The sequence below is a fragment of the Azolla caroliniana genome, unplaced genomic scaffold, assembly GCF_043228905.1.
Source record: "Azolla caroliniana isolate FFs.n. ecotype wild unplaced genomic scaffold, voAzoCaro1.0.p SCAF_8, whole genome shotgun sequence".
NCBI lineage: Eukaryota > Viridiplantae > Streptophyta > Polypodiopsida > Salviniales > Salviniaceae > Azolla > Azolla caroliniana.
In genome coordinates, this window is record NW_028230443.1 from 11,397,493 (window position 1) to 11,417,375 (window position 19,883).

The window sequence follows — 19,883 nt, forward strand, 5'->3', positions numbered from 1 at the left end:
CGCACTGTGCAGCTTCGTGTCCCAATCTGTCCGATTTTCATTGATGATCTTGCGCAGGATATTCTGTAGCTTTTTGTTTGTTGACTCCGCTAATCCGTTGGCTTGTGGGTAGTGCGGGGTGCTCCGTTTATGTACTACCACATAGAATGACGTCAAGCTCTCCACCACCTGTCCAAGAAAGTGCCCTCCTTGGTCACTTATTAGCTCTATGGGGCATCCATACCAGCACCAAATGCATTCATATAAGAATTTTTCCATTGACGCCGCGGTGTTGTCTCGTAAGGCTTTGGCTTCCACCCATTTAGTGCAGTAGTCCGTCGCGACGATCACATACCGGTTGGCAGTTCTCATTGCCGGTGGTTTAAATGGTCCGACAAAATCCAATTCTCATTTCTGAAATGGTTCTAGCGGTAGTACTGGCTAGTGCGGCATCTGAGCTTGTTCCGTTGGCTGACCCATTTGTTGGCATAGATCACACTCCTTCGCATACCGGACTGCATCTTTCAATGTTTTCGGCCACCATAGACCACTTTGCCATACTTTCCTTGCCATCGCATCTCCGGCGACTCCACAGTGTGCTTCCCATAGTATTACCTCCTTCTCGTCGCTACGCACCGCTCGTCGCCATATCCCGTCTGCGCCTTTGTGGTAAAGTGTGTCCCGGAGTAAACAGAAGTGCCAGCTTTGTACCGCTAGGCGTTTCTCTCATCCCGGTTCATCTCCTCCGAAGGCAATCCGGTGCTCAAAAATTGGTGCATATTCGTTAGCCACTTGTCTTTTGGTGCCACCGTTTCATCTATTGCTGTTTCCGCAGTGACTCGAAATAGCTCAGCATCTGGAAACTCGTCCGGTACTCCGTCACCCGTCTCCCTGGAATTTAACCGGCTTAGATAATCTGCTACCGCATGCTGTATGCCGGGTCAGTGGAATATCTCAAATTCGAACTCCTGCAACAGCAAAGTCCACCGGGCCAACTTACCGGTAAGTGACGCTTTGGATACTAGGTAGAGGAGTGCCGAATGATCTACATGGAAGGAGAACTTTCTTCCCAATAAATAATGCCTGAATTTTGTTACACTGTAGATCATTCCTAAAGCTTCCCTGTCCGTGGTAGAATAATTTCATTCCGCTTGGGATAGCTTCCGGCTGGCATACTACACTGGCCGGTACTACCTTGGCTCGGTAAGCTGCATGAGCGCGCTGCCGATTGCGATGTCGGAGGCGTCCACGAACACATGAAACTCTTTACTCCAATCCGGAGGCTGCACTACCGGTGCTTGTGACAATAATACCTTTAGTGCCCGGTACGCCTTTTCTTCGATGTCGATCCATTGGAACGGTGTTCGATGTACTGCCGCATGCAGAGGTGTAGCCAGGTCCGCCAAATATCGGAGCATACGGCTATGCCAGCGAATTTGTCCTAAGAAACGGCTCAATGCCTTTGCCGTTGCCGTTGCCGGTGCTTCTAGGATTGCTTTCACTTTGTCTGGATCTACGACAATGCCTTCCTTGCTCACAATATGCCCTAGTAGCGTTCCGCTGGACACTCCAAATACACATTTCGCTGGATTAGGCTTAGCCGGTACACACGACACTTCTCTAGACATAGTCTAAGGTGCTGCAAATGATCTTGTTCTCGGCTATAGATGGCAAAGTCGTCAAGGAACACCTGCATAAAAGCCGGTATGTATTCGCCAAAGATCTCCATGATAATCCGTTGGAATGTTGCCGGTGCCGTTTTCAGTCCGAACATCATCACCACGGCAACAAACACTCCCCATTCGGTGACGAAAGCCGTTTTCTCTTGATCATCAGGGTGCATCCGGATCTGGTTATACCTGTTGAATCCGTCTAAGAAACTATAGACTTCATGGCCGGTGACAGCATCCAAAACTCCATCCATAAACGGAAGTGGAAATGCATCCGTTACCGTTGCCGCATTGAGCTTCCGTTAGCCGACACAAACTCTAATTTTGCTGTTCTTCTTCAGTACGACTACGATCGGGCTCAGCCATGTAGATTTCTTTACGGGACGGATGAAGCCAGCCCTCAACAATTTGTCGATTTCCTCCTTGACTTTGGCGGTGTAGTTTGGGTTCATCCGGTATCGACGCTATGCTACCGGCTTGGCGTCTTTGCTCAGCTGTATCTGGTGCTAATACAACTGAGGATCCAACCCTCTCATATACTCGTAAGACCAAGCAAATATGTCACGAAACTCGTTGAGGAGTGTAATTATCGTCGTTTTGTTCTCTGCATTCATTTCTTTGGCGACGTGCACTGGTTTTGCCTCCTTCGTCGTTCCTGGATTTACCTCTTCTAATTGAGACGTTTTTACACGCTGTGATACAGCCATTTCTCTTTCCAACTCCTCTTGCGCTTGCCGTAACTCCCGGATTGCTTCTTTATCCGGTTCCGCTTCGGTTCCGTTCGGTTGTAGTAAGTAGGGTGATACCGCTTCGGCAACGTCAATCTCGAATAGGGGTACAATCTTCGAGTTTAGGGTGCAAGTACTGATCTTTTTCTTCATCTGCTAATCCTTCCAGCATATTGATGCACTCCACATATAACGGTGTCAGATCCTTGCCGGTGCCCTTCCTTGGTTGTGTTGGTACCCGTACCTTCGCTTTTCCCCACCGGAACGTAATCATATTCCTCCTCCAGTTCTGCTTGATGTGTGCCGTCTTTAAAACCAACGGCGTCCCTTGCAACTGGAGAACTACGGTTGAGATTCGGAATGTGTGCCCCCCGATGGTTACTTCTAAGTCCCGTATTAATCCTGTCGGTCGCACCGAGCTTGTGTCCGCCATTCGGAGCCAGAACGGACATGGCTCCCACTCTTGGATTCCAACAGCATCGCACGTCCAGAGGCTTATTACATTAACACCGCCCCCCCCCCCCCCCCCCCCCGTCTATTATCGTGCCAGGGAGTTCTTTCCCTTTCACAATCGCAGTAATTGCCGGACTGTTGGTGTTCACCACCGCCGGTCCCTCCTCCGGATTTGAGAAGAATGCTGGAGTCGGTGGTGTTCCGCTTGTCGTCATGCCGGACTTGAGTCCTTCTGTGAATCTTGGTACTAGCTGCAAAAGTCGTCCTAACGACAACGTAATCTGGCATTCCTGCAATGCTTCCCATGTCGCGTTTTCGGACTGACTGCCGCCGGCGAGCTCTTCGGTGTTCTCATTTTGCTGCGCAAGTTCTGCTACATTCCGCTCATTTGCCTTTTTCACCCATTCCGTTGTCTGTTTCCGGATGGCCTCTTGTGTCTCCCATTCCGTTGTCTTGCCCTTCGACCTTGTGGTAACCTGCTGCAGGTCGGCGACTTCGGCGACTACCATGTTTACTGCCAGTCGCTTGTCATAGCTCTTTGCCGGACATTGATTACTATAATGTCCTTCTTATCGGCAATAATAGCAATATGCTTTCCGGGTATTGCTGGATTTCAACATTGTTTCCTGTACCCGGTGGAGGACCTGTGGTAACTGCGGGGCTCGGGTCTAGTTGGCTGGTTGAGGCGCCTTTTTTCCGGTTCACGTGGGTGGCTCCCTTTTTTGAAATGCCGTTTTTTATTAAAGTTCTTTTTGTTGAGGTACCCTTGCCGGGGTTGGTTGTCATATCTCCCGTCATCTTCCCGTCGTTGGTGATACCTGGGGGAGTGATCCCGGTTGTGATGCTCATACCGTCCATTGTAATCTCGGTTTCCATTGTCATATCTCTTGTACCGGTCATAGTTGTCTCGCCGATCGTCGTACCGGACATCCTGTGCCGGTCGATATCGCTCCTCTCGCCGCTAGCATTCGTCTTCTTCGTCTCGGTTGCTACGTGGCTCCATTTGCCGGATTGGTGGTGCTTGCCGATTCAATAAGTTATATTCGCACCGATCCATCGTGTGGCTCGAACAGTGGCAGAGTAAGCAGTGCGTCTGCATGGTGCACTCCAGTGACGAGTGTCCGGCGTTCAAGCAGGTCGTGCATTGGATTGCTTGCCGGAAACGGAGATCCTCATCGGTTGGTAACGCTCGTTGGAGGGCTCCCATTGTTAGCCAAGAGCTCGTTTTCTCCATTTCTCTAACCCGGTCGATGACTTGGTCGACGGTGCTTGTGCGAAAGTCGATGACCGTGCATACCATTCGTAGAGGTTCCCGGAGCGCGGCTAAAAATATAGCCCGTGTGTCCTCCTTCGGAGGTGCGCGGGTAAGCTGACTGTGCATCCGTTGAAACCAGATGACAAACTGCGGGATGCTCTCCCCGAGGTCCTACCGGATGGTATAAAATAAGCCCACCATTTCTCGCTGGTCCACCTCCTTCTGAAAGAAGTGCAAGAATTTGTCTTTTAGGTCCGCAAAGGTGGTGATGGTACTGGGGTCCTACATCCGGTGCCATCTGGCGGCCGGTCCTTCCAATGTCACGCCAAATTCGGCTATCTTAGATCGTTCCTCTTCTGCCGTGGTTAACCGTTGTGACACATGGTTCGCCTCCCATGTTTGTTGAAACACGTGAACATGAGCCTCCGCGTTTTGATCATCCCTATACTTGGAGTACTGGAACGACATGTCCTCGTCCGATGTCAGTACGCGGGCTGGCGGTGTCAGTGGTTTTTCCTGTTGTTCCGTTCGCGTCGGAGGTCTTTTCCGGTCTTCCTTTGGTATTGCCGGCTCGACATCCGGTGTTGGAGTTCTTTCTTTGTCTTCTTCCGTCTCCGGAGGTTCCCGGTCTGCCAACTCTAGTTCCGTGTCGGTACTGTATCCAACTCCTCGTCCTCCGGTCCTCCTCGGGTGTCATTACTGCTGCGATAGTTCGTGTGCGTGTTGTAACCCCCTTCCGAATCCGATTCCAGTGCTGAAAATGCTTCGGATTCACCGTCTCTTCCGGCCAAGGCCTGGAGAAGGGATTCCGCTTCCCAGAGACTGCTTAAGCTGCTTCCTTCATCCGGGTAGGTGTTTTGTTGCAGACAGAGCGACTCCACCACTTTCCGGATCACTTTGGAAAATGATCGATCCGTTCGGACTTCTTCCGCTGCTTGCTAGAAAGCCTCTCGCCGCCTCCGCCGTTCAGCAAGTCTTCGTGCTCTCTCCGTAACCGGGTTGTCTGTTGGCCTAGTCATCCATTCCCGCCGTTGTTCACTACAATTGTGCAGGAATCGTGGTCGCCAAAAACTGTGTTACTCCTAGGGTCGGACAACAACCTAACACAGGGTGTCCACTTAAGACACTTCACCAAAGGGTGGTACGGCAGAATGACTTAAGGCACAACGCTTAATTAGACTTTAATTGGTTACTTAGCAATCCGTAATTAACACGCGTAAGATATAACAATGAATACAGAATGGTAATCAACACTGGAAGATTAAGACAATAAGCTCTATTAATTATCCGCTCTCAATTACATTGTAACCGGGCCTTTATATAGGTCTCTGGTGCGAAATACAAAACGGTGCCAACCGGCACCTTTTCAGGATTGGTCCGGATCCGGATCAGCATACCGATTCCAGTCCGTCCGTCCACATCTCCTCATATATTACTATATATTTTAAGACTACTAATTACAACAGTTCCCGAATAAACTATTCCTTTCACACTCAGATTTGGACCTCCTTAAGCCTTCTTGCCAGGCGGTAACAGATCTCAAGTCTTTTAGAAGGGATCAATGGCACCAAGTTTTTCACAAAAATCCACTTAAAGGGAGCATATTGGCACTTCGAGTATACAATTATGCCATTCAGCCTCACCAATGCGCCAATAGTCTTCCAGCATATGGCAAATGATATATTCCAGATCTTTTGGACGTCTATTTAATCATCTACTTGGATGATCTGCTAGTTTATTCAAAGACACAGGAGGAGCATGATTCTCATGTACTATTAGTACTACGACGACTACAAGAACATGGTCTTTATGCAAAGCTGGAGAAGTGTAGTTTTGACTGTTGCCAGGTGGAATTTCTCGGCTACATGATTTCCTCAAAAGGCATCTCTATGGATCCGAGTAAAGTCCAAATTGTGCTAGAGTGGTAGACTCCACATTCGTTGCGAGATGTGGAATGCTTTCTAGGATTCACATTCACAAACTTCTATTGCAAGTTTATACAAGACTACTCAAAGCTTATTTTGCCGCTCACACAACTTACAAAGAAGGGTCCATCGTTTGTTTGGTCTAAGGAAGAGGACACGGCTTTTGAGGGTTTTAAGAAAGCATTTACATCGGCTCCTGTTTTAGCTCATGTTGATCCGCAAAAACCATTTATCATGGAGGCAGACGTGTTAGATTTCGCCCTATGTAGTATTTTATCACAACAAGGCGACGATGAGAAGCTCCATCCCTTGGCATTTCACTCACGCAAATTTGATGCCGCCAAAATCAACTACAAGATACATGACACGGAGCTATTCGCAATAGTGGACTCTTTTGCACAATGGAGACATTTTTTAGAAGGATCTCCTCATCAAGTCATTGTATTTAGTGATCACAAGAATCTTGCCTACTTTCAGAATGCCCGCGTGTTAAATAGATGACAAGCTCATTGGGCCCAATTCGTCACTCATTTTGATTTTAAGATTACATATCGTCCGGGCAAGCGACAGGGGAAGGCGGATGCATTATCACGACGCTCGTATCTAGCTCCTCGTCCTGGTGATCCTGCCTTCGACAATCAAAAGCAAGTAATCTTGGGACCAACACGACTTCAAGCAACGTAGGTCTTTCAGACTCCATTGGATTCCTGCATTATCAATACCATACGTGAAGATTTAAAGACGGATGTTTTCGCTCAAGCTATTCTAGATCAAATCGATTCTTCTCAGGCATCTTGTTCACGATCTCAACAACCAAGTATAGATTATCAACAATTCGAATGCCATAATGGATTACTCTTCTTTAAGAAAATTTTGTATGTTCCCAATGGTTCGTGCCGCCTTCGACTAGTACAAAATTGTCATGACACATATACAACTAGACATTTTGGTAGTACTGAAACATTGGATTTAGTACAACGATCATTTCGGTGGCCCGTATGCGAAGATTTGTCGAAGACTATGTTCAGACATGTGATACATGTTGTAGAGTGAAGATGCCGAGACATCATCCATATGGTTTGTTGGAGCCATTACCGATCCCAAGCAAACCATGGCAATCTATTTCTCTCGATTTTATCCCAGATCTTCCGGATTCGAGGGGTTTCAATGCAATCTTAACAATGGTAGAACGATTTACTAAGATGACACATTTCATGCCCTGTACTAAAGAAATTACTAGTGAAGAAACCGTTGGAATTGTTATGCATGAAGTATTTCGGCATCATAGTCTTCCTGACAATATCATCAATGATCGTGGACCGCAATTCGTCTCTAAATTTTGGAAACATCTCTTTAAAATGCTCAAGGTCACCTGCAACCTTTCCTCCGGCTATCATCCCCAAACAAATGGACAAGCTGAACGTACCAATCAAACATTAGAACAATATCTTTGGTGTTTCCTAAGCTATCAATAGGATGATTGGGCGGATATTGTACATTTTGCTTAATTTGCTTATAATAAATCTACCCACTCCTCTACTAGGGTTTCACCATCCTACGCTTATATCGGCTATCATCGTTGCTAGTGTATGTTAGAAACTACTGAGTTACCCACAAATCCTTGTGCAAAGGATCATTTGGAACGGTTACGACAAATTCAGGTAGAACTATCTACCCACTTACATCACGCGCAACAAACATAGAAGGACTATGCAAATCGTCATCGGCTTCCATCCCCTTTTAATATTGGAGATCAAGTATGGCTATTATAACGACACATCAAGACTACTCGACCATGTGACAAATTGGATTATCGACGGCTAGGCCCTTTACGTATTAATAGGAAAATTAGTGATGTTACTTTTCCCCTTGATCTTCCTTCGCAACTACGGATACATCCAGTATTTCTTAGTTCTCTCCTAGAACCCTATCAAGACAGCGCTATCCCAGATCCTATTACACCACCTCCATCGCCGATTGAACTTGAAGATGAACCTAAGTTCGAGGTTTGTTGCCATCCTCAACTTCAAGATTGCTCGCAACAAGCTTTATTGTTTGGTAAATTGGTTCATATATAATCCAAACTAGCGTACTTGGGAACCAATGACGAATTTTGCGAATGCTCGAGCTCTTCTTAAAGACTTCCATCGTCAATATCCGAACAAACTAGGTCCTCAATCAAAGACGACTTGTAACGCTCGTCGTTTAAAGGGGGGGATAGTGTCATGATATAGCATGGTATGGCATTAAAAGGATTTGAACCCATAACCTAGTGTCACATGAGTTGAAGCCCTACCATTAAGCTATATATTATAATACAAAGAATATTGTTTTCATTTATTATTTCACTATAGAAAATTGATGTATATTCTAGATTTCTCTAGAACATTCTAGAAACTTCAAGAGTATTTTTGTCATCATTATAAAAAGTGGCACAAAGCATTATTTCGAACCAATTCAGTTCAACGCCAATCTTAAGCTTCCTAGCTATTCTTGTACTTACTCTTCATATAATATATCACTTGTTATCATCATTCTCTGTCTCTGTCTCTGTCTCTCTCTCTCTCTCGTCAGTCTTACACACTCCCTTCCTCTCAGTACTAATCCTCATAGTACCTTCCTTCTCTTGTACTAATTCTCTCTCTGTTTTTCGTACTATTACTGCCAAGGATATGCAATATATGTTGTATATTGTGCAAGATAATATAAAAGCAACTCAAGATAGAGCGCATTTTTATGTCGATCATAATACGCAACCTCGTACACTCAACCTGTCCTGAATCCGTACACATTATGTGGCTTCACTTGGGCTTGAACCCAAGACCTTGTAATACATAATCAAGAACCTAACCATTCAGATAGCATATGATTATATGAAATAATAAAAGCTACTTCTTGTGATAGATTGATATTGTAAATGTTCTAGAACATTCTAGAATATCCTAGAACATCTTAGAGTATTCTAGGTCTAGAACATTCTAGAATATCCTAGAAATCACTAGGTTATTCTATAGGAACCTATATATATTGACATACAATTCTTCTCAAAACCAATTCGAATCAACACCAGTCTTAAGCTCTCATCACCTATCTTGTATCCATTCTTATTCTACTTTAATACATTCATTCTTCTCTTATCATTTCATTCCTCTTCTTGTGATCTCTTTATATCTTTCTTCTATCACTTTACCTCCTCTCTTGGTTCTGACTGCTTGATTTGAATTTCTTCTTCTCGTCTAGCCTCTTCCACAAACACTAGTAAGTACCCATGGCTGCTGGCAACCCACAAGAATACTTCGCCCTTGTTGCAGAAATAGAGAATCTCAAAAGCAAGTTTGCATCACTAGAGCTAGAGAATCAACGATTGCTTGAAGACCTATAGAAAACACCGGGACATTTGAAACAGGTAATATGTCACATTTTGAGAACTGTCCATCAAAAAATGACACAAATTAGGGTGATTCACAAAAAGGGGTGCCGCATGCGTAAAGAAATTTTAAAAATGACCCAAAAATATATTGATTTTTAACATGTACGGAAATTTAGGTGTTCAAAAAAATGCCTAAATAATGGACATGCCAAACTTACAAATGAATGTCCAAAATGACTAACCCCAATATTTATAGAAATTCTAAATCCAAATCTTGATGTGCAATACAATATTTATAGTTAACGTATCAGGACAATCATTTTTCAAGTTTATGTCATCATCTTCATACCCATTAGATGAACTAGTACGAGTTTATGAGGTCTCATCCTCATCATCAATGGCAACTAATGCATTGTGTTGATCCAATTGCAATCCAACCTCATCGAGTTTATGAGTCATGCTTCTTGTTTGTCTTTGTGTTGTGTCTGAAGCCACATTCCAGATCCTCTTTTAGTATCTTCATTGTGGTCTGTCACAGATAACTTGTTTTGGTCAAAGATAAGTCATACACTAATATATAAACATTATCCAATGTAAGAGTAGATGTGCTTGATGCATCTTTCCTCCTCACTTTTTGGTTATGATATTTCATTATGTACTTTCCATTTACAAGATTAGATTATGTGAGAGAAGCTTTCTACCAAAATCATTAGAATCTAAAAAATGTCTTAAAGATGTTTTCCATTTTTCTTAGATTCTCATAGTAAGCTTTTGATGTCGTACAGAAATCCGATTCATTCTATCTAGATTTGACGCAACATGTCGAATTTTACTCTATACATCTAGAATTGGATATAATGCATCAGATTCCTATAAGTCTTGGAATTTTTTTAAAAATTTCCATTAAAAAAATACTGTTGCATTTTAATGCATTGCATTGAATTCTAGCTACATAGACTAAAATATGATACATTGCATGGATTTCTCGAAAATACATAAATAAATACAAATTGAAAAAATAAAACATTTTCCCATAAATAAATAAATAAACATTTTCTATTTTACTCGTAAATAAATAAATAAAAATTGAAAATTTAGATTTCAATGGAAATCCAATTCCGTGCATCGGATTCAATTGAAAATCCAATTTCTCTTATTTTTTTGAAAATTTTCTTATTTTTCGAATTGTGTTTGAATTTGTTTTTATTTTTCCCATAAAAAAATAAATAAAAATTGAAAAAATGGATTTTCAACGGAAATCCGATGTAATGCATCGGATTTTGGTTGAAAGTCAACTTTTACGTATTTTTTTCCAAATTTTCTTTTTTTTTTTGAATTTTTTTGAATTTTTTTGAATTTTTCCCATAAAAAAATAAATAAAAATTGGAAAAATGGTTTTTCAACGGAAATCCGATGCACTGCATCGGATTTTGGTTGAAAGTCCACTTTTACGTATTTTTTTCCAAATTTTATTTTATTTTTTTTTGAATTTTTTTGAATTTTTCTATAAAAAATAAATAAATATTGAAAAAATAGATTTTCAATCCAAATTTTCATAGCTTTTAGAATTTTTTTGGTATTTTGTTTGTCTATTTTCTCATAAATAACTATATAGAAATTGAAAAAAATGAATTTTCAAAGGAAATCCGATGCAATGCATCGGATTTCTATTGAAAATCCACTTTTTGCTATTTGTTACCAAATTTTCATATTTTAAAATATTTTTTTGTATTTTTTAAATTATTTTTCATTTTTTCCCATAAATAAATAAATAAAAATTGCAAAAAATGGGTTTTCAACAGAAATCTGATGCACTACATCGGATTTCTATTGAAAATCCATTTTGTCTTATTTGTTTCCAATTTTTCAGATATTTTGAATTTGTTTTAGGGTTTGCCTTACGGCTTTGCAAGGAGTGCGGGTCGGTATACCACTCGAATACGGAGCGTGTCCACTCTTGATAGCAATGGGCCCCCCCGAACCCATTACTATCGTAGATGTAACCAGGACTTCCCGGGAGGTCACCCATCCCAGTACTGTTCTGGCTCAAGCACGCTTAACTTGCAATGCTTGAAGCATCCAAACAACCACAAAACTCATGGCATGTGATACAATAGAGAGCGAAGATCTTACTTCGATAGCGGCTACACGTGCGGCGATGGTGGACGATTGTCACACCATAACGGCGGCTACATGAGCTGTGGCGGTAATTATCCTACGGGTCGATACGGGAGGTCCATCCAATGCGAAGGCCGTACATCTTTTGGAAGCGGCACACGTGCCAACATAAGACAAGAAGTGTATCCCCATGGCGGCTGTGCAGGAGATCATGCAAGCCATGGCACGAACGACCTTCCGTCTTTCCCTCGCGGCCCTCCTCCTCCTCCTCTCCTCCCCACCCCATCCCTGCAGACAATTTCAAACATACCCTCTCACTTCCCATATTCGTTTAACCCTAATCACGCCCCTCCCCCCCCCTCCTTACTTCCTACAAATTTGATGCATGCCCCCCCTTTATTTTCTATAAACCCCCCTCATACCCCTCCCCCATTTTTTAACCATGCCCCTATGCATTTCCCCCCTAATAACCCCCACAACGTTTCCCTATTTCCAAACTATACCCCTCCCCCTTTTCATGCATTTCCTACACATACCCCCCCCTTCTTTACACATAACTCCCCTTCTACTTCTAGTAGATTTCAATATTCTACCGCACCCTCAAAATTTCCCCCACACTTATATGAAATCCCTCATAGAAAACAACCTATCCGTACTCACAATAATCGGCCCCTTCCCACAAAACTACAAACTTTCCCATGTAATAATGTTAGGACAAAAAACGTGTAGCTAGGCGTGCCAAACGCGATAGTAAACAGTTTCGGCACGCCATACATCCCGCGAAACGTCTCTTTTACCTTCTCGATAGACCTACTTCTACTTTAGATACTTTCATGTGGTTAGGACGTCATACATCCAATTTTCCCTTCTCCCCATATGTGAAAAAGACCCATAGTAGGAAACCCCGTAATAAATTTTGGACACCTCTCCTTAATAAACCTAGAATTAGTAGGATCCACAACCACTCTAATTATTCCCTCTCTAAACATGAGACACAACTCCTTAGCCTAGGTTTGAAACACATCCTCCCATCTTCTCCACCATCATCCCCTACCCTACTTAAAGAATTTGATAGCCTAAGTAGGACCCTTCGACTTAAACATTTTTTTAAAGATGTGGATAATTTGCCCCAAAATCCCTTTAAGCTACCTAACCCTAGTTGGCAACCCCCTACTAAGTACACTCCCTTAGAAAACATTATATCTAAACACCAAACTATCTTTAGGGACACACTTCATACACTCAAATTAAAACCCACTAGGATTGCACCTCACTTATCACTAGCCTTACAATCTCTTAAGAAAAACAACAAAATCATAATCCTACCTGCTGACAAGAATGTTGGAGTGTGTGTTCTTGATAAGGACACGTACTATAACAAAGTTATAGAACACCTTTCTGATACTAATACATATAAAAAAGTCTCCCACTATCCACTTGAGGAATTATCCTATAGATTGAAAAACATTGTTAATAACCATCTTGGTACCCTATCCAACATAGAAGCCAATTACATACTACATAAACCCTCAAAAGGGTACAAAGTATGCAATATCTATTTCCTCCCAAAACTCCATAAAAACCCAATAGGTTTTAGACCTATTTGGTCATACAATAACTCCCTTTTTGAACAAACATCAAAATGGCTTCACCACCAACTCATGCCTATCCTTCTCCTTCAAAAGCAATATTTGAAAGACTCACATTCCCTTGTCCAGACTTTAGAACATCTCAACCCACCCCCTAATAGCTTTATCTTCACCTTTGATGTTGAATCTTTATATCCCAGCATACCCCCTAGGTTAGGACTCCAAGCTTTACGAAAAATGATTACCCCACATTTTTCATCTTCTAAAACTAACCTTATCTATACACTTAGCGCACTCACATTAGAATATAAATTTCTATACTTTGATGACATGATCTATCAACAAGTCAAGGGTACAGCCATGGGTAGTAATTTTTCTGTAGTTTATGCATGCCTATTCTTAGCTCACTTAGAGAACTCCCAGCCATCACACCCTAATCTTTTTTATTTCACTAGATATATAGATGATGCATTCGGGATATGGACAGGTACTAAACCCGAATTAGAAAATTACCTCCAGTTCTATAACACCTCCACTAATAATTGCATCAAAATTACCATCACCACTTCTCCCTTTAGATTACCGTTCTTAGATTTATGGATTAACCTAAAGAATTCACATTTCTCCTTTAATTGCTACCAAAAGCCCCAAAATGCCTACCAATATCTCTCATTCTCGTCAGTTCACCCCCTTCACTTAAAACGTCATTTTATTATTAATGAACTAAAACGATACCTAATTAGAGAAAGTACCCCCTTAGGTTTCCTTCGAATGAAAAAACTATTTTTTAGTAGATTAGTTAAGAGAGGGTATCCCCTTTCTTTTATATTAGAGAATTATAAAAAGGTGCCATTTAACGCTAGGAAATCACTAGTATTTAGTAGAAAACCTAAAAGTACCCTTATACCTGTCATCTTCAAACTTAGGTATACGAAAGATACCCCTAGATTAGGAATTCACGACATGCTAGAAAACCTCCACGCAAATTTAGCCACACATCCCCAACTATCCGAACTACCGCGACCCTTCATATGTTGGACTAAGTCTAAGTCCATTCATTCCCTTCTCGTCAAAACTAAATATAAATCCATAAAAACTCCCACTTAATACTATATGCCTTTTATATCCCACCCCCACACCCACCCCCACCTATCACTTATCATGTACATACATATAACCCCCCTCTAACCCACTTTCACTAACCAATCCATTAACTATCACAATTCCCCGTTTCCCTCTCTCCCATCATTAAACTCCTATTCTCTCTCTCTCTCTCTCTCTCTCTCTCTCTCTCTCTCTCTCTCCTTCCCCCTATATAAACCTACCCTCTTGTTGTAAATGACCTTGGCACTGATGAGCTCTACCTAGAGCGAAACTAGTTTGCACAAGGTCTTTCTAATGAAAATTTCTTAAGCTTTTCTCTTTTCTCACTCACTCTTCTCTTCTTCTCTTCTTCTTTCATCTCATTCTCTCATTCTCTTTTACTCTTGGTCACCTCTAATCCTACTCACCTTAGCTTCACTTGCATCATTGCTTTATTTCTTTTCTTACTCTTCCCATATCATCTCAATAGTTGTGCTAGTTCGCTCGCACTCCTTGTCACGATCCTACGATCATAGCTATAGAAATTGAAAAAAATGAATTTTCAAAGGAAATCCGATGCATTGCATCGGATTTCTATTGAAAGTCCACTTTTTGCTATTTGTTACCAAATTTTCATGTTTTAAAATATTTTTTTGTATTTTTTAAATTATTTTTCATTTTTTCCCATAAATAAATAAATAAAAATTGCAAAAAATGGGTTTTCAACAGAAATCTGATGCACTACATCGGATTTCTATTGAAAATCCATTTTGTCTTATTTGTTTCCAATTTTTCAGATATTTTGAATTTGTTTTTGTATTTGTTTTGAATTGTTTTTGTTTTTATCATAAATAAATATATAGGAATTGAAAAAAATGGATTTTCAACGGAAATCCGATGCACTGCATCGGATTTCCATTGAAAGTCCACTTTTTTTTGTTTGTTTACAAATTTTCTTATTTGTTTATATTTTTCTCTAAAAAAGTGTTAAAAATAAACAAATTGTAATTTTTTCCATTTAAAATGATGTGTTTTCAACGGGACTCCGATGCAGTGCATCGGATTCCCGTTGAAAACACATTATTTTCAACAGGATTTTCAATGGAAATCCGATGCACTGCATTGGATTTCCGTTCAAAATCACTGAGTTTCAACAGAAATCCGATGCAGTGCATCGGACTGCATCGGATTTCCGTTGAAAGTCCAATATTTTTGCAATTGAAATCTGACTCAATGGTTCAGATTTTGTTGAAAATGTAATATTTTTTTATTATCTCATTGTTTTATGAAAAACCTAAAAGAAATTTGGATTTTTAATTGAAATTCGATGTAGTGCATTAGATTTCAGTTGGAAATCCACTTTTTTAATATATTTTTATTTATTTTTTGAAAAAATGAAAAACAATTGAAAAGAAAGAGGATTGCCAGCTAAAATCTGATGCAATGCATCAATGTCTAGCTGTATAGACTACGATCTGATGTAGTGTATCGGATTTCAGTTGAAAAGCCGTTTATTATTATTTTATATGGAAAATAAATAAATAAATAATATTGGAAAAAGAAAAAAGAAAAATGGATTTTCGACTTTAATCCAACGCATTGCATTAGATTCTAGCTATATATACTAAAATATAATGTAGTGCATAGTATTTTAGCTGAAAATTCATTTTTTATTTTTTAATGGAAAAAATTTTAAAAATTACAAAAAAAAAAACTTGGATTTTCAACTGAAATCTAGTGCATCGCATTGCATTCCAATTAAAAATCCAAGATTTTTTATTTTTTCAAATTTTATTGTTTCAAATTTTCAATGGGTTTTAGATTAGTTTTCTGACACAGGTATATAATATAAAACTTACATCAATTTAGATTAACGTTATATTCTATTCTTCAGTTTGATGTTACCTGTGCAATTTCATTCTACTGTCATGTACTACTAAAACATACGCCTTAAAGATTATCAGGAACTCTGTTGCATTAGAGAAGGACCTTGAGCAAGTTAATGTCATCAAAATGAGGATCCAAGGTATCTGGGGTTGTCCTGATCAAGACCAAGAAGTTGGGGCAAAGCATATCAATAAAACTTAGATGTTCCAGATGACTTTTAGAAAACTTGTGGAACTATAGATGAAGACGCAGGGCAACTTGTTGAATTAGAAGACGTTTCAGAGTCTAAACATACTAACAATTCAACTTAGCGTACTGACGAAGCCAATGAGGACAATCCTGATGAAAGAGCTAATCCTGAGTAGACGGCTTTACCAGACTTATTATTCGATTGAATGGTTATGGCTTATTGTAAATTTTGAACAATATGAATTGTTAAATTTTGACGTAATATATAAGTTGAGCTTACTTATAATTTTCGTGTAACAACCATTGAACTTGGAAATTAAGTATACTTGTATGTGTACATGTTATCTAAACTCTCCTTTATCATTTGGGGTATATCGTAGATAAGTTTATACTCTATCATTTACTCGTATGATTGGAATGTTATTGTAGACTAGTTTATTTATACATTGACAGTGTCATGTATCACGTGTCAATGGAAATTTTCTCTTGACATAGTAGTATCTCTTAATTGCAAGGTTCACAATTTGCTTTAAGATGTATTATATTTAAATATACACACATAATTAGAAGAAGTCACTTATTCAATGGGGCATGCTTTTTAGAATATGCACAAGGACCCGTGTTACTATTATACTTGTGTTGACAAATACACCCCTGTCTAAGATTTGGACAAAAACATGGTAGATAGAATATACGTCGGATGATTTTGTTGACGTGATATTAGTTAGTTCTTTTTTTCGCTATGTTTTCATAAACCACATACACATGCGTCGTGCCTTGTTGAAATTCTGCTTAAATAAGGCATTTTTTAACATCTCACTAAGATATGAAAAAGAGAATGCGACATATTACCTGTTTCAAATGACCCGGTGTTAGAAAGTTTCAGTAGAGAAGCAACAAATACACAACGAGTTTACACGAAGGGTTCAACAACTAGAGTCGGAAATAGTAGCTTTACAACAACTAAAAGTCGATAGTCAAGGAGTTCTTAAGGATCCCAAAATCAGCCTCCCAACTAAATTCGATGGGTCGAGAGCACATTTTCGGGGTTTTATAAATCAGGTGTGGTTGGTAATTCAGATGCATCCCACGCATTATCCGACGGATTCATCTCAAGTCGGGTTAGTATGCACTTTATTGACTGGCACGACATTGACCATTGCTAGAAGCAAATTCGCCCCTACTCAACAACTTTAAAGAATTTATCAAAGAGTTTAAGGCTTGCTTCGGAGACACAGATAGTGTAAGAAAGACAATGAACAAGACTCGCACACTGCGACAAGGGGATCAACCAACATCAACGTATGCAGCCAATTTTCATCTCATTGCAAGTGATTATTTGGGACGAACAAGCTCTAATGGAGTAGTTTCGTTCGGGCCTCCTTGGAGATGTAAAAGATTTACTTCTTACCTTCCCTGAGGATCCAAAATCCCTTATAGAAGCTATTAGTCGAGCAATACGGTGTGATAATTGGCTTTTTGAGCGTCAGTCTGAGCGACAACAACAACAAACAAGATCAAGATTTACGCCAACTTATGCATCAGTGACGACACAATCTCCAAGGAAACAATATAGCCCTGTCCCAACTCCACAACAAGCACGTAGCCCAACTGTATAGAATCAAGAGATGGATTCTGTGCAGCGGAATAGATATGAATTGTATGTGTGTATGAGAGAGAGTGAGTGAGTGAGAGAGACAAGGAGTAAGACACAGAGAATATGCAAGGTAAAGTATATTAACAAAGGAGAAAGACTTGACATCATACAAGGTGGGAGGAGGGTGATTTATATAGTCAACCTCTCTCTTCATTAACTACAAGACTCATGGAGCATGGTGAATGTGAAAGCTCATAAGTTATGTGTCATAGAATATGATTCTATGACTCATACTAAATGCTAGAATACAAAGAGGTGACATAATGGTGACTCTTGACCGTTGGAGTGTCTATTCACTCTCAAGGTGAGTTCACACACTAGACCACGTTGAGCTTGATTCTCAACACGCCCCCTCAAGCTCAAGTCGGGTCGGTTTCAGATGGTATCCTAAATCCGCTTCGACTTGCGTTCTGGAGTCCGCGTCAACTCGCATTTATGCGGAGTTGCGGAGTTGCGGAATCCGTGCTCCAGTTTGCATTGTGTGTAGTTGCGAAGTCTGTGCTTCGGCTTGCATCTTTCTTCGCGGCTTTGCACGGTAGATCGGCTCTTCGCGGCTTCGTTGCGCAGTTGCGGAATCCACGCGTTATTGCGCAGTGTCTTCAGTACTCCCCCTCAACCTTGGCAGGTCACGGATTAGCAATCTGAGATCGTTCATGAATTGCCAAAGCTTGTCGGCTCCTAAGGCTTTAGTGAAGATGTCGGCTATTTGAAGATTTGTGCTAATGTGTTGTAGGTCAACATCGCCAGCTAGAACGCACTCTCGAATGAAGTGATAGTGCACTTCGATGTGCTTTGTTCGAACGTGGAACATCGGGTTCCGAGCTAGATAGATACTGCTCATATTGTCGCAGTAAAGGGAAGTCAGATCCTTGATGGCTACGCCCAAATCCTTGAGTATCCTTTTGAACCATACAGCTTCATAGGCGGCCACTACCGCGCTACTGTATTCCGCCTCTATGCTCGAAAGAGCGACGATTGGTTGCTTTTTGCTGCTCCAGGATATTGCTCCACAGCCGAGGGAAAAACAAATACGGAGGTTGATCTTCTATCAGCTTTGTAGCCGGCCCAATTGGTGTCTGTGTACCCCTCGAGTCGTATTGGCATCGTGGTCTTGTAGAGGATGCCACAATCCAATGTGTTGCTCACGTATCGTAGAACTCGCTTAGCGCAATCCCAGAGTTTGCATCTAGTTTGAGATTGCGATCGAGCGGGGTTGCTGTGGATTTGCACTCAGCCATACCAAACTTGTATAACAAGTTGAGGATGTAGTGCCATTGAGAGATCACGATTCCGGCCGGAGTCCGAAGTACCTCAATGCCAAGGAAGTAGGGGAGCTCCTTCATGTTCGTCATCTCAAACTTGTCGGAAAGGAGGGATTTGACTTTATTGATTTTAGCGAGATGCTCACCTCCAATGACTAGTTCATCCACATATAAGATGATGATGATCGGACTTGAGGAATCGCTTCGTATGTAGAGGGAGTTGTCTGATTTTGACATACGGAAGCCGATTTGATGAAGATATTGCGTTGTTTTCGAATGCCAAGCACGTGTGCTTGCTTGAGGCCGTAGAGTGGCTTCTTGAGTCGGCATACAGCTTTTGGATGGGTGCTTGAGTTGAAGCAGGGTGGTTGTATCATGTACACCTCCTCTTCTAATTCTCCTTGTAGAAAGGTGTTCTTGATGTCCATTTGATGGAGGTGCCACCCTTTCGCCGTGGCAAGCGCAATTACAGTCCGTACCATCGTCATCTTTGCCATCAGGGCAAAGGTCTCCTCATAGGCAACTCCGTGCGTTTGGGCGTAGCCTTTCGCTACGAGTCGCGCTTTGTAGCGGTTGACGGAACCGTCGGCATTGTACTTCACTTTGTAAATCCATCTGCATCCGATCGCCTTTCTGTGTGGTGAGGTGGGAATGAGATCCCATGTCCCGTTCTTGCGTAGTGCCTACATCTCCTCGTTCATGGCTTCGATCCATCGCG